Consider the following 21241-nt stretch of genomic DNA (forward strand, 5'->3'; position numbering starts at 1 on the left):
CATCCTAGCTTACCACCTTTTTAAATATTCATGTGTGGTGGATTCTGCAGTGGTAGGCCTAGGCATAGAGAAGGAGGAGGAAGAGAGTACAAACTCTCAAAGAAGCACCCTTAGTACTAACATTATTTCCTAAGTTCTCATCGATTTTCTTCTCTTCTCCTTTCTTCTTTTCTTCCACCACTCCTCCCTCCAGAGCTTCCTAGGTATCTGTATAAAATAATTTAGAATATATTCTGGTTTTATCTGAGATGTAAATAAACATTCCTCAAAGATGTAACATTGCCATTTATGTGCAACTTTCTTACTTAGAACCTATAAAGAAAAGAGAGAAGGCACTTGCTAGGGTAGAGTAACATCAGTCAGTAAATAAACATTTATTAAGAGCCTACGGTGTGCCAGGCACTGTGTTAAGTGCTGGGGATGCAAAGAAAGGTAAAAGGCAATCTTTGCTCTCAAATTTCCAATCTAATGAGGGAGACAATATGCAAATACATAGTTATGTATAAACAAGCTCTGTACAGGATAAATTGGAAATAATCAACATCAGGAAGGCCCTAGAATTAAGAGAGATCAGGAAAAGCTTCCTGTAGAAGGTGGGATTTTATCTGGGACTTTGTGAAGGAAGCCAGGAAGCAGAAACTAGGAGGGAGAGCATTCCATGCCTGGGAAACAGCCAGTGAAAATGCCTGGAGCTGAGCTGAGAGGGATAAGAGAAGAGGGCCCAGGTATAGCCCTGGGGCATACCCAGAGTTGACAGGTGTGAAGATCCAGCAAAGGAAACTGAAGAGTGGTCAGCTGAGGAAGAAGAGAACCAGGAAAGCAATGTCCTCAAAATTTAGAGGAGAGAGTATCAAGGAGAAGAGAGTGGGTGATCAGCAATGCCAGAGACTGCAGAGAAATCAGGAAGGATGAGGTCTGAGAACAGGCCATTAGATTTGGCAGCTCAGAGGTTGTTAGTGACTTTGGAGAGAGGAGTTTCTGTAAAATGATGACGTCAGACTGTAGCAAACTAAGAAGAGAGTGAAAAGAAGGGAAGTAGAGGCACCAGCATTTTCAAGGAGCTTAGGCACAGAAAGGAGGGAGAGATTTGGGATGATATAGGGAATGGATGGATCAAGTGAGGGGTTTTTGAGGATGGAGGAGACATGAGCATGTTTGTAGGCAGTAGGGAAGGAACCAGTAGAGAAGCTGAAGTAGGTGAGAGAGTACAGATGATAAAGGGGAAGGTCTGCTGGAGAAGAAAAGATGGAAAGACATCACTTGTACAGGTCAAGATGAGATGTGAGATGAGGGAAAATGAGGGAATTCGTAGTGAATAGCCACTTTTTTTCAGGAAAACTTGAGACCAGACTCTTAGCTAAGTAAGTAGAGGCAGGAGTAGTTATGGGATGTTTGAGAAAGGATGAAACGATTTGGAAGAACTGCTATGATGAGGGGGATAATGAGTTAATTAGAAAAGTATGAAAGATGTCTAGCAGCAGTGAGGCATCATTTAGATTAAGTAACCTAAATTTGTAGGGGACCCATGGTTTTATACTTTTCTCTAGCTTCATTCAGCAGCACTTGGGTAAGAGTCAAGGCAGTGGATTTTGATCATCTTTCCATACCTGCTCTTTCCCTTCCATACTAAGAGTTAAAATTTTTTTTTGAAAATATGAAAAGGTTTTGATGCTTAAGGACCAGATAATAGGGTGAAATTGCAGATTGTTCTATTATACATTTGGAGGAGAAACAACCTGGGTAGGATCGTTAGTGTGATGTGAAAAACTTTACGTATTTATAGTAGAAATGAAAAGCAAGATTGATAGAATACATCTTTTATATTTATTTGGTGCTTTGAGGTTTCCACCTCATATTGATGAGGTAAGTAATGTGTCTCCTCCATACTACATATAAGGAAACTAAAGCTCTCAAGTGATTTGCCCATAGTCATAAAGTAAGTATTAGTTATCACTTCTTTTAACTCCTGGACTCACTGAGGAACTGTGCCTTAGCCATGAGCCCAACAGTCCCTGTGCTCTGACAATTGAAAGATAACTGTTAATTCATAGTATTCTCAAGGGTGTGTGCTTCAGTCTTTGCCTAAGAAACTCCTACCTCTTATTCTTCCAGTCCTTGTCATCCAGAAAAATTCTCTTTTCCTTTCAGTGACCTCCACTTCCACGTTATGTTTTGACATGTTCAGTCATGTTTTCAACTTCTCGTCATCACTTATAACTTGTTCTTATGAAATCCCAGACACTTCAGTTTTCATTTCAGAGCACAGTCTCTCTTCTTCTACCTCTTCCATGCTATAAATGGGCAGTATTGAATATATGCTACTTATTCAGCAAATATTTGATGATTGTTACAGAAAAAGGTAATTTTGCACAATAGACAGAGAGCCAGGTTTGAAGGAAGACCTGGGTTCATGTCTCATCTCTGTGAGTCTGGGCAGGTCACATGACCTCTCGAGGGCCTAAGCTTCAAAGACTAAGTTGCAAGGCAAGTTCAGATCTGTTTTAGTTGAGCTTCCTTTCCAGGAGTTCACTGTGTAAATGAATTCAGATGTGTACTAAATCTATGCTTGTATTTAAATATTTTGTATTTTTTCTTCTCTTTATATTCTCTATAGACCTATTATATATATATATATATATATATGATGTATATCATATACCTGTGTTAGAACGTGTTTCTAAAGAGTAGAGATTTTTTTCGTTCTTTGTGTTTGTATCCCAAGCACTTAACACCTTGACACATAGTAGTCCCATAATAAATAAATCTTTGTTGAATATCCTCAGGAATTAAAGATCATTCTTGAAACACATTTTAATTGTGCCAGAACACTGAATATACTATTGTGTATTTCTCAGAGGCACTTACAAAACTGTTTGGCCATATGTATTAAAATGAATCATTATTATACTACGTTAGATTCCCATAAAGCAATCTTACCATTTTATATAGTTCCAGTATTGGTTGCAATACCTGATATTTGTAGAGTGCTTTGAAAAGATAGAAGTGATTCAAGAATACAGTTTCTGCCTTATAAGAGTTTACAATCCAGTTGAGAAAATGCATTTTGTCAGAGAATGAAATATGGACATACACAAGTATAGAAAAAAGAATATTATATGTTTAAAAAGGATTAATCTGTCAATTTGTAAATAGGGACTTTGCTACAGATGTGTACAAAATATTACATATATCAAATTTTCTAAGCAATGGAAACATCAAATTATTTCCTGCGATTTTTAGAATCTGCAAAACCATTAATTTGACCTTTAAATAGATAAAATGATTTAAAATATTAAAAATGTCTCACATATATATTCTTTTCTTAACTACAAATAGAGAAACAAGCTGGATTGAAGTTTTTTTGGATTCCTCAGATTGTTAAAAAGCCATTCAGTACTTCTGAAACATATTCAACTTTTGATTTCATAAGTAGTTTTTTATAGTTGTCAAAATCAGTGTTGTTGTTTAATTTTAGATGACTTTAAACCTGCATCTATTGACACCTCTTGTGAAGGAGATCTTGAAGTTGGCAAAGGTGAACAGGTGACAATAACACTGCCAAATATAGAGGTAAGTATTGTCATCCATTTAAAAGAAAAGAATGTTTAAGTGGGGAAGTATAGTCTGAATTAGAGTTTAAAGAAAGTTAAAATTTTGAGTCTGAGAGGTTGAAAAATTTCAAACACACACAAAACTTTAGTTCTCTTTCTAATTAATAATATGAACTGTTTAATACTTCTAAGAGTTTTAGCAGCACATACTATTAGTCTGAAAATATTACATAACCTGGTGTCTAGAAAGAATCCTTAAAAGTTTAATCCATTTAATTGTTGCCTAGTGGAACTGTATCTAGATCATTCTGGAAACATGTTTACCTTTTTCTGAAAAATATCTAAAGATTTTTTTTTATAGAATGCTCCATTCCACAAAGCTAAGAATTGGCTGTATTTTGCTTATATTTTAGGGTTTTTTTTTTCTTTTTAAAAATTCTGAATTTAACAGCAATTAAAATGTGTGCATCTTTATATACAGTAGATTGTGTGTAAAGGATTGAAAAAAGGATTGTATTTGAAATTATATATTACATACATCACACTTTTCTTTTTAAGTATATAATAAATTTAATATGTTAAGTTTCAAAACTGTCTTGCTTGTCTGTGATTTCTTTTGGCCTTCTCTTCTTTGCATTAAAAACTGTTAAATGACACTTTTTCCTTTTTTTCTTTTTCTTTCTTTTTTTTGGGGGGGGCAGGAAAGAGACACCTTATTGTTAGATCCCTCTCCACTTCAACTTCTTCTCAATGGGGAAGAAAAGAAAAACAAAACTTTGTTATTGCTTCATATTTGTCTAAAATACTTTGTGTTTCCTTCTGAGTTGTCCTAAGGAGAAACTGAAAATATAATGCTGAAATTTGTATTTTAGTATGACAATTCAGTTTAATTGAGGAAATATTTATGAAATGCCCACTGTGATTGCCCAATTCTACCCTCACTTAGCAGATAATCTAATAGAATGACATGGCAGAGACACAGATAACTCTAATACATAAATATGTAAACAAAGTGCTATGTGAGGTGCAAGGAAGGAAAGATCATGGTCATCTAGTAAATGATCTTAGTTTATTAGTTAAAGATTGTCCAGAGCCTACCAACTCAATTCTTCAGTCACTGAAAAGTCTTCAGTTGGTAACAACCATGGCCATGCTAGACTAGTCTCAAATTGTATTCTTGACAGTGATTCTTTCAAAGTCTGTGTGTATGTGTGCGCGCATGTGCACGGCGTGTGTGTGTGTGTGTGTGTGTGTGTATGTGAAAAAGAGAGATTTGACATAGATTGAATTATTGTTTTATCAAATGATTGCCTCTTACTGTCCCCAGTAAAAGAACAAGGATTCCTCTACTGAGAATATTTCCTGTAAATTCCATTCAGTAAATATTTGTAAATTGTCTACTCAGTGTAAAGCATTCTCACTTTTTTTAAGAGTTAATTTCTCTGATGCGAAATCATAGAGACCCAAGAGAAGCCAAACACTGACACAGGTTGTTTCCAAGGTTTTATTCCTTTTTCCTCCCATGTACCCTGAGAATGTTTTATGCTCTTTTCATATGAAACTGAGCACTTGCTGGCCCAGTAGGCTCAAGATACTGCTTGAGGGAAGAATATAAGAGCTACTAGCACTAGAACTAGAGTGGAGTTGGTATTTATTTCATTTCCTATTGTTCAGAATGTTCAGTGAAAGCCTTTTGTCTCTCCTCTCCATATACTGAAAAGACTTTTTCCTTCCTTATTCAGAATAAACTTAAAAAATTAATGAATTAGTCTGTTGAGAAGTCCCAGATGTAGCAGTTTATCCATGGCCCAGAACTGAGCATTTTTGTGTATTGACTGAGTTTAGTCTCAGAGGCATTCCCATTAATCATGAAGCTTTTACATTCAACTGCCGTTTACCCTGAGAACATCAGAATTTAGTCTGTCCACATCTCTGTGACAAAAGAGAAAGGTGCAAAAGACCTTCGGTTCTCAGGCAAGCACTCAGGCTAATAAAACATTGAATCTAGAAGATGCTGTATTTAACTCAATAGCAAGAGTAGCAACAACAAATTTGTGCCTGGAACTATAAAAGCCAAGTTAAACAGCTCCCTCCTTTTCCACTAAATCCTACATTCTCAGGAATCTATATAGTCCTCCAGTCCTAACATGCCATCCTGGGATTGAAGCCTCCTGCAAGTGGAAAGTATTCAGGGTTGCTAGGCAATCAAATAGCCCATGGCTCAGGTAAATCCCACTTGTACCACAGAATGATACAATCCTTCTCACTTCCAGTACTACCCTGGGGAGTGGTACTGTCCTTCTGGGAGAATTTCCATCTTAGAGGGAAAAGCTAAGTCAGCATACTTGCACAGACAGACTTCATAGCATGTTGTGAAAAACTAGATCATTTGTACTTCTGAGGAATGATTAAAAACCTCACTGATGGTTTTCTCTTTACTTCTGACTTTGAGTTTTCCAGTATGATTACTGGCATGTTGATTAATGATAATAAGCAATGCTGTTTCATTCATCTAAAATAATTTAATATTTCAATAAAATATATGATTAGGTATCTAGAAGAAGCTGAACTACTTAAGTAGCTGACATTAATGATTTTTGTTGTGTTTTGTGACTTTATCTGGTACTTTAAGGTTTGCAAAGTGCTTACGTTCATTCTCATTTGGTTCTCACAACAGCCCTATGGTAGAGGTGCTATAAGCATACTCTTATCCCCAGTTTACAATTGAGTCTCAGACAGGTTGTAACTTGCCTGGAATCCCATGGGTCTTGCCTGCCTCCAAAAAGAGCACTTTTCTCACTGTGCCATGTTGACTCCAAATTAAAATGAGCAGTTAAAATTAACTCTTAATTAGAAATGACCATACTTTAAATGTATGCAATATTTTATTTTCCTAGACTTTCTGAAGTTCTCTCCATTTCTCTCCTTTGTCTCTTCATCTCTTTTCCTTTTTCTCTTTTTCATTTACATCTTCAAGGTGTCAGCTATGGGAGATAGTAGAAAAAAGGTTTTAAAAAATCTATGCATTAAAACTGTTGAATGTATTTGATTTTTTAAGTTAGGTTATATTCCTATAGGGAATTTAATGTGACTGGGGAGTGCATGTATATGAAGACACTTCAAATTCCATTTTTAATGGAAATAAAAAATAATTCTAGGAATATGCTAGTGCATAAATTTATTAAGCAGTATACTAAGTGCTCAGGAAGATTAGGACATGGTCCTTTCCCTCAAGAATCTAATAGTTTAGTAAGCTCTTTTAGGAAATCCTGAATAATCATCATTTGAATAATATTATATGATATATATGTTGATATAATCAAAAGAATGGAAGAGCAGAATTCTAGAAAACCTTTCTCCTTAATACATCTTTCTTTCACCTGTTATTTCATTTCCACTGTAATACTGGCTAAACTAATATTGTTTAAACTTCTCTGTAGGAACCTCTAATATAAACTTCAAGACTGTAGTCTGAGGTAGACATTTAGGTGCCAATTCAGGATGGAGTCAGATCTTGTGAGAGGTTTAGGCAAGATGTCAGAGACTTACATTTCTACTTCTTGAATATGTAATCTAGGCCATCTTAGTAAATTATTAATCATCCACCTTGGTTTTTATACTCCTAAGACAATCATGAGAAATAAAGAGCACAAGGTATATTCTTGAATAGGCTATGCATTCCCCACCCCCCCATCATGAAAGTACCCCTTCGAATAAACTCCAAAGTCCTCAGTCATCATGGAAACAATGAGGAATTTATATTCTTTCTGAAAAAATAAGCATCTTCCCACTAGCTGGTAAGTTGATAGTACCCAGAAGTTTCTAATTTAATCATCCTAAACATTATTACCTTACATTGTATAGTATTATATGCTATTTACTGCTTCCAGATATGTTCCTATAGTTCCTTTTACCACATTTACAACTTCATCAGTAGCTTGTTGTGTTATAAATTTGTGCTAGTGAGAACAATGTAACAGGTTTGATCCCTTTGTGGGCCAGTGAGTATCACTGTGTTGTCCAGCCACAGATTACTGATCTCAGTCAGAATATACACTGTTTATCACAATGACTATAGTAGGTGACAGAACATGAATAGATCATTGTTAACCTTTCCATTTGATTGATATAATTGAAAATACCCTGGATTAAACATTAGGAAACTTGGGTGTTACAGTTCTAATTCAAGTTGTATAACCTTGGATAAGCCCATGTTGTAACCTCTTGACTTTATAATTGGTAATTAGCTGCCCTGTCTGACTCACCAGGGTAAGAGGATCAAGTTGGATAATGAGCATAACAGTGTTGGAAGGTATGAAGCACCACTTGCATATCAGATACCATACCCTGTAAAGTTCCTGTAATGAAGGGCCCTTGAAAATCCTGCCTCCTTTATCTCCCCCCACCACTCACTACAAAAACCAGCTGACTCTTAACTATCAGGAGGCAGATTTAGGCCACCTAGGGCAGTCAGGTGTGGTACAGTAGATAGTGTCTGGAGTAAGGATGATCTGAGTTCAAATCTGCCCTCAGATATTTACTAACTTTGTGACCCTGGGCAAGTCACTTAACCCTGTATGCCTCTGTTCTCTCATGTCTAAAGTGGGCTAGAGAAGGAAATCTCAAATCACTCCAGTACCTTTGCCAAGAAAAGCCCCCTAAACATGAGTTCACAAAAAGTCAGACACGGTTGAAACAACTGAACAACAAGGAAACACACTTTGTCAAGGCAGTTTGCTACAACTGCCCTTTGATATAACTTGTCAGAGAATTCAGTGCATTTTTAAAAATTTTAACTCTTGCCTACCACAAGCTGTAGAATAGTGTCCTAGAGCTACAATCCATATTGTATTTAGAGAAGAGTCATTATGGAAGCATGGCCTGACTTCCATATGTTCAGGAGTTCTTTGGGCAATTTTTCCATTTTTTATTCAACTGCTTTAAAAAATAAGTGGGTAGAAGCCAGTGTTGAAGATGTAGGATGGTGCTAAATTTAGGGAAGAAAGCAAATTCATCTTAAGAAACCTATGGAATGTGAAGAGGGGAATAAAGTTATGTAAATGGTTCTTCACCATGTATTTATGAATGGGATCCAGCATCTTTTGCACTGTCATCTTAAATCATTCCATTCTACTTAAGAATTCAAAGGAACTTTATTATATCCTTTGCCATTGTACTAATATATCTTCTCTCCAACCCACCACAATAGCATAATTTGTACATCTCTTTTTCCTACTTGAGTTTTATGTTTCAAGGACCTCTGATTTCTGTCCATCAACTTGCATTTTAATACTGCTATTATAGTGGCCAATAATTATCATTATTATAGCAAGTGTATTTTGCCATCCATTTCCATTCATCTACCCAAGTGAAACATTATTTTTTATGATTTGGTAGGATGGGGCATCAGTGATTTCATTCATATGAGTATTCTCTCAATCAGTGCTGGTCATAACCCATCCGTGCCTTCTTATCCTGTAAGATTCTTAACCATGTCCTCTCATAAACCATTCATCGTAGATTTACTCAAAACACTGAAAATCTTCCTTTTAGGTTTCTGAATATTCTGTGAGTACCAATGAACATTGGGGCTATCAACATATAACTCTTTTTTCCTTGTTTATATTTTTACCTAGCTTCTTAGTGTCGTTGTTGGTAATATGTTATAGTCCATTAATATCTCCAGTAATCTCTCCATTATCTTTTGGGTTGCCTGCAATTTTAATTATATGGACATATGGATTTTCACCACTGGGGCTCTAGATTTTAGGAAAATGGGAAAAATAAAAAGTTCATATATATGAAAGAGTTAAATTTGGTGATAATTCTGGGCCTTTAGAGTTTTTTCATCTCTAAAATTCAGGGATTGAACTAGATATGATCAATCAATCAATCAATAAACATTAGACACTTACCATATGCCAAGCAATGTTCTAAGTGCTGAGGATACAAAAAGAAGCAAACGATAGTTCCTATCCTCAAGGAGCTTACAATTTAATGGGGAGACAATATATATAATACAAGCTACATACAGGATAAATAGGAAATAATTAAAAGAGGGTTATATAAAAGATTATTTCTAATGCTAAAACTAGATGATAAATTCTAAGTTAATGTTAATTAACTAGTTAAAACTTTTCAAATAGGGTTCAACACCACCAGTATCTGTTTTCAAAGGCTCAAAGAAACCTTACCTAAAAGAATGTATTTTGATTATTAACCATGATACTGGAGAATGTCGATTAGAAAAACTGAGCAGCAACATCACTGTAAAGAAAACAAGGTAAGTGGTTTAATAAAGAAATAGATGTCCTTTATTAAAAATTATTAAGGAAAGTAAGCAAAATATCATAGGATTTTTATATTTTAATGTATCTGTTCTATAAATAAGTTTCTTGTTTTACTTCCAAATTTTGGAACCTAAAGTGTTTTTTTTTGGTTTTTATTTTGTGTATCTCCCTATCATACTAAATGGCTTTGTTTTTTGTTTATTTCTGAATGTTTGTGTATTTTTCATGTATCTTATTAATAGTTTTCCTTCCCTGAAGGACTTTTACTCACATATTCCAAAAACATTTTGAACTCAGAATCTTTTGACTATGGCAATTAGTATGTCTTTGCAGAATAGCCAATAACTACAAAGACTATTTGTCTCAGATTTTATGGAACAACCCCAGTCTCCTTTGTAAAATCATATGTATTTCTTTTAGTTTACAAAATATGATTACCATCAGATAACTTAAATACATTGTTCTCCAATGTACATTTATCTAGTACACTTTATTATTTAAAGATAAAAGATTTCATTGGTGTGAGTTTCCTGTATTGATACAGATCACATTTTTTTGATACTATAATAGATGAATGAAAGAATGAGAAAAGTATTTATTAATTACTTATTGTGTGCCAAGCATTGTGCTAAGGGTTGGAGATACAAGTGTAAAAAAAAAGATAGATTTTGTAGTCAAACATGCATTCTAATAGGGAAAGAGAGTGCATATAAGGGAGTGATGGCCAGGAAAGGGGGTTTTTGTCTGATGAGTCACAGAGATGGCAAGGCGATGCATCGAGTTAACTAACTTACCCTTTCTAGAAGTAATAGTAATGGTGCTATCACCAAATTATTATCAATTTATTACTCCAGGTAGAAGACTGGGATGGGAGGTAGGTAGATGGTAAAAGGGCCTGGTTGGATGGTTATATGGCTGGATGTAAAGGTAAAGCATGGCCTGGTGAATAGGCTTAGCAGTAGTACTATTCCTTATCTTCGAGAGAGAGTAAGACCAGCTAAATGAGGTATTGTGCACTCACTTAATCACCAATCAATTTGGTTGGACTCTAGGGTGGGAGCTCCAAAAATGAATGGATGAATTTCCCTAGGTACTGATGCCCTAGGTTATAAAGGTTCAGGTAGGGAGAAATAAGGTAGTGGGGTAGGACTGGAAGGATGGCTAGATGTTATGTGATGTGAAAAGGAAGCATGATCATGTATTTAGGACCAGAAGGAAATATAGTGTGCTAAGTGGGCAAAATTTGCATTTATTGTATCACCAAGTACTCAACTGGGTTGATAGTTACAAGGCCAGAAAATTCAACACCTATGATCCATCCCTCTGGTGATTTGACTTTCTAAATTTATAATCTGGACATTGAATGAAAAGCACACAATCTTTATTCAAATGATTTTTAATTTGCTAGCACATTCTCTACTGTCATAGCCATCAAGGATCCAAGATTTATTATAGGTCATGGTAAAAGCACCAGAGCAGAGCTTTAATGTGAAGAATGGATCTAGTATATAAGATCAATACATATAATAATTAATTAGTGCTTTAGAAGCTGGTAATTTTATTGAATTGACCACCCCCTCTATTGATGGAAATTTCAACCCAACTATAACTTAGAAGATGAGCTTCAAGAATTGTTGTTGTCAATTAAATTCTCACCATGTGATCAAAATGGTGATGAGTTCTTCCATATTTCTCTAGGTTTCTGCTTAGACAGTAAATAAGTCTTCCTTAGACTATGACCTAAACTTGAAATCTTTTCACCTTGGTGGGATCTGCCAAAGTTTGCCCATCATGGCCCAGAGTTACCTCTGTTCCATAATTCAAGAATATTTTTACAGTACTCTAGTGAATCAGTGATCTTCCCATGGTGAAGACTGTAAGCCATACATAATTTGTCATCCTGTTTCCTTTTTTCCCCCATGCCCAACTTCAACTTACCTTCTCATATTTATCTTTGCTTCAGGTTTGGCGTTCCTGTCAATCTTTACTTTAACTAGTGAGTGTCTGTAGATAGCTGTCTACACAAATAACTAACTCAGAAATGACTCCCCACACAAGTGATGGGCTCCTTGTGAATATGTAATCAGTTTATTAACTAATATTATTTCTAAACAGTAAGTTGAAATATTGGGGCATCTAGGTGACACAGTGGATAGAATGCCAGGCCTGGAGTCAGAAAAACCTGAGTTTAAATCTGGACTCAGATACTTACTAACTGTGTGACCCTAGGCAAGTCACTTAGCCCTGTTTTCTGTTTCCTCTTCTGTAAAATGAGCTGGAGAAGGAAATAGCAAAGCACTCCAGTATCTTTGCCAAGAAAAACTCAAAAGGGTTCATGAAGGGTCAGACATGATTGAAATGACTGAATAACAAAAAAACAAGTTAAAACATTACTGGAGAGTAGGAACCATATGAATACTTACTATAAATTAAACATCCTTGCTATAAATTAAACCAAACACATAATTAAACCAAACAAATTAAACCAAAACACATAAGGATGTTGCAATGCTTATCGTGATCACAATAAAGATTGCCATGAAAATAATTGCAGTTTATGTACCAACAGGTGTCACAGAATAGGAAAAATTCTATGACAAACTTCACATTCTCCAAATCAAATTAATACTCAAATTAATCCTCAACACTTGTTGACTTTAAAGTGAAGGTGAACAAAGAGTAGGATGGCAAAAAAAAAAAAAAAGTTAAAAAAAATAAATGATTTGGTATTAAAAACGTAAGAGCTTGTAGATTACTCACAATTATACATGTATCCCCTCCCTGATGTCATGGTCCTCTTCGACAGTGAAACACAAACAACATGTATGTCATAAACACTTTTCTTTAAGAGGAGAGTAAGTAGATATTAGATAGTGATAGTGAGGATTGAGTAACATCACCAAAAATGAAATTAACTATATACATTGACAGGAAAAGATGGGTAAATTGATTAGGAAAATTCATATCAAATTAGTTATCTATGGCTAGTCAGATCATCAGCTACTTAGAACAACAGTCAAATTCAACACACTAAATTATAAGAAAGGATAAAGATGAGAAGACACAGCCATTAAAACAGCTACAGTCTGACTGTGGGTCCACCAAAACACTGAAGTATAACGAAAACTCACAAAACAGAGAGCAAGGTAGAACCCTTAAATACATGAGCCTAGAGCCAAGCATAGACACCTCAAAAAACGAACCCTGTCTTGACATGCTTTATGATCTGTTCTACACAATTCTGATGTCTGGCCTAGAAGTGATTTCTTACTGACCTTAAGTCGCAAACCATTTGTAAAGCAAAAATGGTTACATTTCAGGTTTGTGATGTCCCCTCATGAGAGTAAAAAGCATTAGTAATGGTGGGGGGACTTCAGTGGTCTAATTATTTCACTTTAGAAAGGTAAAACAAGCAAGGTGTCCTCAGTGCTCTTTGGATTAAGTAAAAATTTGACTGAATTTCTGTAGTAGTTGATTTTTGATGTGTCTTAACCTTTTACTGATGTAGTTGAGTAGCAGGCAGAGTGGAGAAGAAGAAACATCTCACACTTTTCTTCCAGTTCTTTTCACTATTATATGTCTGATTATATTTCTGTGGTGAACCTTTATGCCTCTCTCTTTACTGTTTCTTTGATTCTTTCCAGACCCTCCCTAGAAGGCTGGGGTCCAACTGAACATTTACCACCTGAATTTTGTGGTTCCTTCTGTTAATCTCAATGGTTTAACAGTTAGACCTGTGTGATCAACCAGGTGGGTTGCTATATTCCTTGAGACCAGTAGAGTCCCAGAAAATTCTGTTACACCTTTACAGTTCTCCTGAATATCTACCTAGAACTTCATTTTTGGATTTCATTCAGCTCTTCTCACCTCCTACCCTCAGGGAAAATGTCTCTTTACTCAACTGAAATGTATCAGATTGTCAACTCACCTTTAACTCATGACCATATTTTCCATTAACAATCTATAAATCAATTTAAAATCATTTATAAAATATTATTTATTTCCAGGTATGCAAAGACAAATAAAAACAAAATGGTCCCTCACTAAGTTTGCCAACTGTACAGAGAGATAACATGTACATGTAGAAGTAGATACATAATGTATTTATGGCAACTTAGAGACAGGAGAAAGGATTAGCTGCTGAAGGGTACAGATAAAGGAGGAGTGGCAGGGGATCAGAAAAGTCCTCATATAAAAAGTAGCATTTGAGCTGGGGGTTGAAGGAGGCTAGGCATTCTAAGTGACAGAAGTGAGGATGGAGTATATTTCACCTAAAGGGACAGAGATGAGAGATGAAATGTCACATGTGAAGAACAGAAAATAAGCCAGTTTGTTTAGAACATAAAATGTAAAGAGAAATGACAATATAAGTCTGGAAATGTTGACTGGAGCTAGAAAGCGAAGGCTTTGGAGATGTTTTTATCATATAGAGGCAACAGGGAGTCACTAGAACTTCTTGAGCAGGGGAGATACTTACATGGTCAGATCTGTGCTTTAGGAGGTGATTAGAGCCTGAACTAGAATGAGAGCCATTTAATGGAGAGAGATATGAAAGACAGTGTGAAAGGAATATTGACAAGAATTTGGCAACTAATTTCATAATGGAGAATGAGAAATAAAGAATGACTTTGAGATAGCAATCCTAGGTGCCTGGAAGTATCAAGAAATAGGGAAATTTGGAAGAAAGACCTGAGTTTACAGGGAGTGAGTGTAAAGTGAAAAGAATTAAGAACCAAGTCTTGAGCAGTAACCACATTTAGTTGGAATGGGGTGGATTTTAGGGGAGCCATAATGCATTCTGTTTTGGTCATGTTAAGCTTGAGTTAGTATCATCCAGTTCAAAATATCCAATAAACAGTTGGTGATATAGGGAGAGCTCAGGATAAGGGCTAAGAGCTGGATTATCAGAGAGATAATAATTGAGCCTATAGGAACTGTTGAGGTTGCTGAAAGAAGCTAGAAATAGAAGAGAGGGTCATGAGAGAACTTTCTAAGAACATCCAGAGAGTGTGGTATTGTTAATGATTGAGCAAAGGATACTAAAAAGGAGAGAGAGAGACAGACAGAGAGAAACTGAGTGAGAGGGAATGAATCTAGGTGGAGAATATGGTTAGCAGTGTCATATGTTGCAAGTGACCAAAAAAGATGAGGATTGAGGAGAGTCCAATAGATTTGGCAATGAAGAAATGTCTGATAACTTTGGAGATCAATTTCAGTTGATTGATGAGGTTGAAGCCAAATTGTAAGGACCCACAGAATCTAGATTTAGATTTGAAAGGGACTTTTGCAATATTCAAGTCAAGTCTTCTCATTTTACATAGAGGCAACTGAGACCTAAGGAGATTAACTGACTTGGTGTATAAGGCAGGATTTCTACTTATATCCTCTGATTCCAAGTCCAGTGTTCTAACCACTATATAGTACTGCTTTTGATCCTAAAATCATAGATTTAGATTTAGAAGGTATCTTAGAGGTCATCTACTCTAACCTTATCATTTTGCAGCTGAAAACCTGTGGCCCAGAGAATTGAATTGACTTACCAAAGGTTATATCCCTAGTAAGTAACAGCCAGAATTTTAAACTCAATTTCTCTGATTCCAAGTCTGATGATTTCCCTACAGCCTCAACATGACTTCTTTTCCCACTCCAGTTAAATGACTCTGAAAGTTTATGATTCGCACATCACCAAATCAATTCAACAGCTTTTTTCTCAATCTTCATCCTCTTTGAGCTCTCTGTAGCATTTAAGATTGTTAACTACCTACTCTTTCTTGAAGTTTCCTTCTCCTTTGTCTTCTTAAAATCTGGTGACTTTCACTGCTTTTTTCTTTAACATTGTTCAGCAGCATATGAGTAGGATCCGTGGTAGTAGAAGGGTTGGAGTAACAGAGAACTGGAGTTTGGTAAGTATAATGTGAGGATAGAATAAGGGGGGAAAGAGATTGGAGAGGATAGAGTAGTGTTGAACTGGTTAGTTGGTAAAGATTAGGGAGACATTTGTTTTAATTCTTCTATGCAACATGACTAGTGTGAAAATGTGTTGAATAAGAATGTATGTGTACAACACATATAAGATTCCCATTGTGGGAAGGGAGGAGGAGAAAAATTTAAAATTTATGGAAGTGATTGTTGAAAATTGAAAACAAATTAATTATTAAAAAAACCAAAAAGATTAGGAAGGGAGAAAAATGAAGCCAGTAGAAGTGTTGGTCTCAGAGTACACTCAGAGACAGAGGAACATGATCATGGTGAAAACGAAAAAATGGGTTTAGGAGGTGTGAGGGCACATAGGAAGAGATAAAAATGGTGGGGGATTATAGTTAGAGAAATTTCAGAATCCTTGGGTAGAACACTTGTAGGTTATGGCGAGGTTAAGAGTGTGACCATGTTTGAAGTGGAGTGAAGTTGTTTGATCTGTTTATTTTGGGAGTTGGTGTTGTTTAATTTGGGATGCAAGGATATTTAAAGAGGCAGTAACTCATAAATTAAAGACCTTTAGAAAGGGCTGGGATTGTGGTGGAGAGAAAGACTATGAGCCCAGATAATGAACTCCTTAAGAAAGATAGAGAAGGATCTGGATAGGAAGAAAAAAAAAGACATTTCAGCAAAACTAACCAACCCATCAGCTGAGGCTGATTCTCACAGTCAATCTACAGTATTCCACGCTTGTATTCTCCAAACCCCTTTCCCTCAAAATGCAAGGAGGGAGGTACATTTTCTTATTTCTAGGGCCAAATTTGATGGTTGTGATTGCAGAGCATTCAGGGTTTGTTGTTGTTTCCATGAAAATGTTTTTACCTGCTCTTGTTTAATGTGCTCCATTTCTGGTAAAGAACCCATTATTCCAATATCTTAAGCCATGGAACATAAATCCAAATTGCATTCTCAGACATCATCTTCTCAAGTGTTGTTTACTTCCCTAAACTGTTTTGTTTTTTTTTCTGATGCCTTTACTTTGATTCAGCAGTAATGATGTAACCACCATCTATGGCAGTAATGTCCTTACTTTCTTGTTTAGGACTTCATGAACCCTGCCAATGTATTCTAGATTCATTCTGGGTGATCCTTTTTCCTTACATGAATCACCAGAAGTGGTAGCAGTTGTTAGACTTGATAGGTGCCTTGTCATGTTACTGACAGATACAGGGGACTTCTGATTATTATCAGGTGACCTCTGTATTAGTGCTTGGGACAGTGCTTGACACAAAGTAGGCATCTGATAACCACTTAATGACTGACTCACTGACATGTGGAATTTGTTATGGATTCTCATCATTTCTGGGAGCAGAAACTGCCTTTTCAAAAGTTAGCAGATCTGTTCCACCTGTTTTTCCCTCTGTGGGAAAAATCCTTATATATATTTCACAGCTTCAAAAGTTTAATCATCCTTCTTACTTTCCTTCTTCAGGACATTCTTTTCCCTTTCCCTTTTCCTTTTCCCTTTTAAGCATTTCTTCCATTCTTATACTAAACCCTTCATCCTACCTTGATGGAGAGTATAGAAGTATTCCTTGATCCATTTTTAATTGAAAGACCCACCTACATTTAAAGCTGTTGTTTCATTTGGTGTATTTTCTAGATGTTTGAAGATGTTTGTGGAATAGAGTTCATTGCACTGCTTTCTGACACTGCTATCTTAGCTGCACCCTCCATTAATCTTTTCCTTCCCCAAATCTTGTATTATTTATTGTGTATTTGTTAAATTTTCTGTTGTGCATCTCTTAATTTTGGTTTTTAAGATTTCCTCTTGGGGGCTTCTTTTTAGATATTGATGAGTTAATTTTCTCATTTTTTACTCCATGTCAAGAGACAAAGTTGCCTCTAAGATTTCTTTACCTGCATGCAAAACTTTAAATTGTTATGTAAATGTGAATTGTTATGTATCTTGGTATGTTATATCACCTATAAAGCTCTTCAATATAATTTTAATTGTGTCTGTGATTTATTTTGACCCACTCATTTGAGATACCATTTTTTGGTCTCTTGGTGTCCTTTTTACCATAACCTCACTTAGGTTTCAATTCCCTAACAACTATCTTTTATCCTTCTTTTTCTGAAGGTTGTTTTCCCTGAGAAGAAAACATAAGCAAAATAGGAATTTTATGTTTCTACTTTCTTTCAGTTATCATTCCCCACCCCAAGCAATAATCCCTTCTCTGTCCTCCTTTTGGCCTTTACATTCATCCATCTATCCGTGTGTGTGTGTGTGTGTGTGTGTGTGTGCGTGTGCGTGTGTGAATTAATCACCATTTTTCTGTCCTTAGTGTTTTTCCCAAGTCACAATTCCTTCTGGGTTTGAGTCTTTCCAACATTATTGTTGGAGGACTCGTCCAGTCTTTTGTATCTGTACCCATTTACTTGCCCTTTTGCCTTTTATAACTTTTAAGAATCTTAGTTTTTCAATGAGTTCCTGCTAGCCAGATTAGTGTCTTCAGAAATCTTACTCATCAGTAACATGCAGAGCCAAGAGAACAGTTTACACAGTGATCACAATATCAATGCAGGGGGTCCAATTATAATTTCAGAGGACTAACCAGTGAAGCATGTTTCTGGCAAAGAGGTGGTGGACGAGGTGCATAATGAGGCATGTATTGTCAGATATGACCAAAATATTTCATCTTACTTAAATATGTATTTTTTTGTTGCTGTTGTAAGAGAAGTTTCTATTGGTGGCACTGCATGACCAGAATGAAAACTAAGTTGTTATTGAAAAAAATAGCATTAATAAAGCAGCTTTATAAAAATCTTATATATTTCTTCCATTTGGCTGGTCCATCTGTAGTATATCCTCACCACAGTATCACTTCACCATCTTCTTCCTTTTGCACTTGCATGTTTTTCCCACTCTGGCTTGTGAATTTCCATACAAGTATATGTCTTCTTGATATATGATGCCACTACTCCTCTGTACCTTTTACTTAATATCTTTATTTTCAACAAGGCAAATCTTCCCATTATCATTCTTTTCTGTTCTATTTAAAGGCATACCCCATCCTGTCATGAGTTGCATACCACCAACTTATGCGGCCATATTTACTTCCTTACATTAAGATTTCTAGTTGACTTTCTTATGCCTTAGTTATATTTCTTTAATGTAAGAGGAGGAAGGCTCACTTCTCCTATGACAGACTGAATCTGCTTTACACAGCACTATTTCTGATCATCTGGCACCCCTGCTCTATCACCTTTTCTGGAATCCTCCATTACCAAGGAATGGAAGTTCCATGCTAGTTCCATAGAGCTTCTAAGCTCTGTGACTCCATAGCGAGGAGAAGACTTCTGCTTTATCACTTTTGTGACGTTAGAGGTGAGAAACTAATCAGACATAGTATCCACTATAATCTTTTTGCCACTAAAAATCCATGGCTTTTGTCTACAAGAGCTGCCTTAGCATGGAGATTGGAACCCATGTATGCCCATATTGAACTAGCTCTAATGAGAACTTAGTTTGAGATCTTGGTAGAACCATCATTGACCCATTTGTCCTACTGCTGTAGTCACAAGATCATCATATCCAACCCTGGATTCAGATCTATCATTCCTTACATCAGCTGGGACTCAATTACATCCTTACCCCCTCAGGTTATCTCCTTGGCTCAAAGCCCTTTTCAATGGTCTCTATTTTCCTATGCCCCAGTCACTGTTTCAAGCTAGGCCTAATGAGGTTTCTTGTGTGTATTAGGATATATCTTAGAATAAAGACTTAAACATTTATAACATTTCTAGCCTATCTATTTTTTGTGAAAGCTTGGAGGGCCCATGGCAGTTGTGATGAACCTAGATACTCATATTCTGTGCATTAGTATAGAGATATCTGAGGCCACAAATATAGTTTCTGCCTCTCACCCTACTTATTGACTCCTGTGAGTCACTAGGCTTATGCTAGTTTTCTTTTCAATACTCTATGTCAGAGACTCCTAACTTGGGGTGTATGGTACTTTGAAAACTGTATTTAAATATAATTGGTTTCTTTTTATAATTCTACATGTTTTATAAATTTCAAAATATTATTCTAAGAAAGGCTTCACCAGACAAACAAAGGGGTTTATGACACACACAAAAAGGTTAAGAACTCCTTCTCTATGGTAGCTAGCTTAACAGTTATGTCTGGGCAGTAGTTTTTTGTTTGTTTTTTCTATTTTCAGTTTAATTAGACACTTGGACATTCTTTCCTATCCTCATTAGAGAGATTCTATTCTCAGCCTAGAGTCTATTATATTAATTCACTGTCCAAAAAGCCAAATCCTATGATGACATAATCTTTTCAGCCAACTCTTCCCTTCTCCTTTTGTCTTCTCTAACAAAGCCTTATGTTCAAACTCTAGCAATAATGAACACTCTACTTATGCCTCAGGTTCTGTTTCCTCCTCAGCACTTAATAATATTTAAAGATGCATTCCAGGTTCCTTCATATGGAATCAGTCATTTTTCCATGAACTCTCAAAGTGTAGTAGTTGTCAGTGGGTTTGTCAAATCTCAATAGACATAACATTTTCCAAGGAAGATACTATATATAGTGCTTAATTAGTCAAGTCAGGTTGACATGCCACTTTCATACATTTCAGTAGAGTGTTGTCAAACATGACACTTCATCTTCTATATCTATCTCAAAATTAACAAATTTATTATTTATACCTTGACTCTTATGAAAAAAGGAAACTACTTCCACTTAGAAAGGTCTACATGCCCTTTCCCATGGAAATCTCATGCCCCTTTTTTCTCTTCCTCTTCAGTATCTCATCCTTCATACTGTACTAGAAAGAATAGTAGATTCTTAGTCAGAGGGACAGGGTTTGAATCCTAAATCTGAGAGTCACTTACCTTGCAACCTTTGGCAATTCACTTAACCTTTAGTTTCCCTAAACTGTATGGTTCAGGTGTTGGCCTATATTCTCTCTTAAGATCCATTAGAACTCCAGATTCTGTGATGCAGTGAACCTCTTGACTAGTTTGGATTCAATCAGTGATTGATTCAAGTGTGGTTCATTCAACAAGCATTCATTATTAAATGCCTACTATGCTCCAGGCACTGTGCTTTGGAAACATGAAAACAAAAACAGGCTCTGCCCTCAAACAGCTTACTTTCAATTTGGGAAAGAACATGGACATACAGAAGTAAATAAAAAGTTACTAGTTGCCATCTGCGTTGTATAATGGTAAAGATCCCATATAGGAAGTGGCACTGGAACTGAGCTTTGAAGAAAACCAGAATTTAAAGAGGGAGTATGTTCCAAGCATGGAGAATGGTCTGTACAAAAAACATAGAAATATGAGCTGGAATGTCATGTGAGAGAGAGCATGTTGTCCAGCATGCCCATATATATGAAGAGACGCTACAACCAGATTGTAAAGGAATTTATATTTTTTCCTGGAGGCAGTTAGAATCCTTTGGAACTTATC

The 21241-nt window shown here is 36.0% G+C and overlaps 1 protein-coding gene across 2 annotated transcripts in view; it reads left to right on the forward strand.

Annotated features, from left to right (window-relative positions):
- Positions 1–21241, forward strand: part of EAF2 (ELL associated factor 2) — a 118982-nt gene that overhangs the window by 3003 nt on the left and 94738 nt on the right. Inside the window, exons 2-3 of one of the 2 annotated variants that reach the window (XM_072613870.1) lie at positions 3476–3570; positions 9698–9834. The gene's annotated coding sequence lies outside the window, so the exon portion shown is untranslated. Of the gene's footprint in view, positions 1–3475; positions 3571–9697; positions 9835–9944; positions 13592–21241 lie in introns of those variants that run through there. The other variant, XM_072613872.1, reaches the window with a different exon arrangement.

This window comes from Notamacropus eugenii, chromosome 5 (genome assembly GCF_028372415.1).
Source record: "Notamacropus eugenii isolate mMacEug1 chromosome 5, mMacEug1.pri_v2, whole genome shotgun sequence".
In the NCBI taxonomy this organism is placed as follows: Eukaryota; Metazoa; Chordata; class Mammalia; order Diprotodontia; family Macropodidae; genus Notamacropus; species Notamacropus eugenii.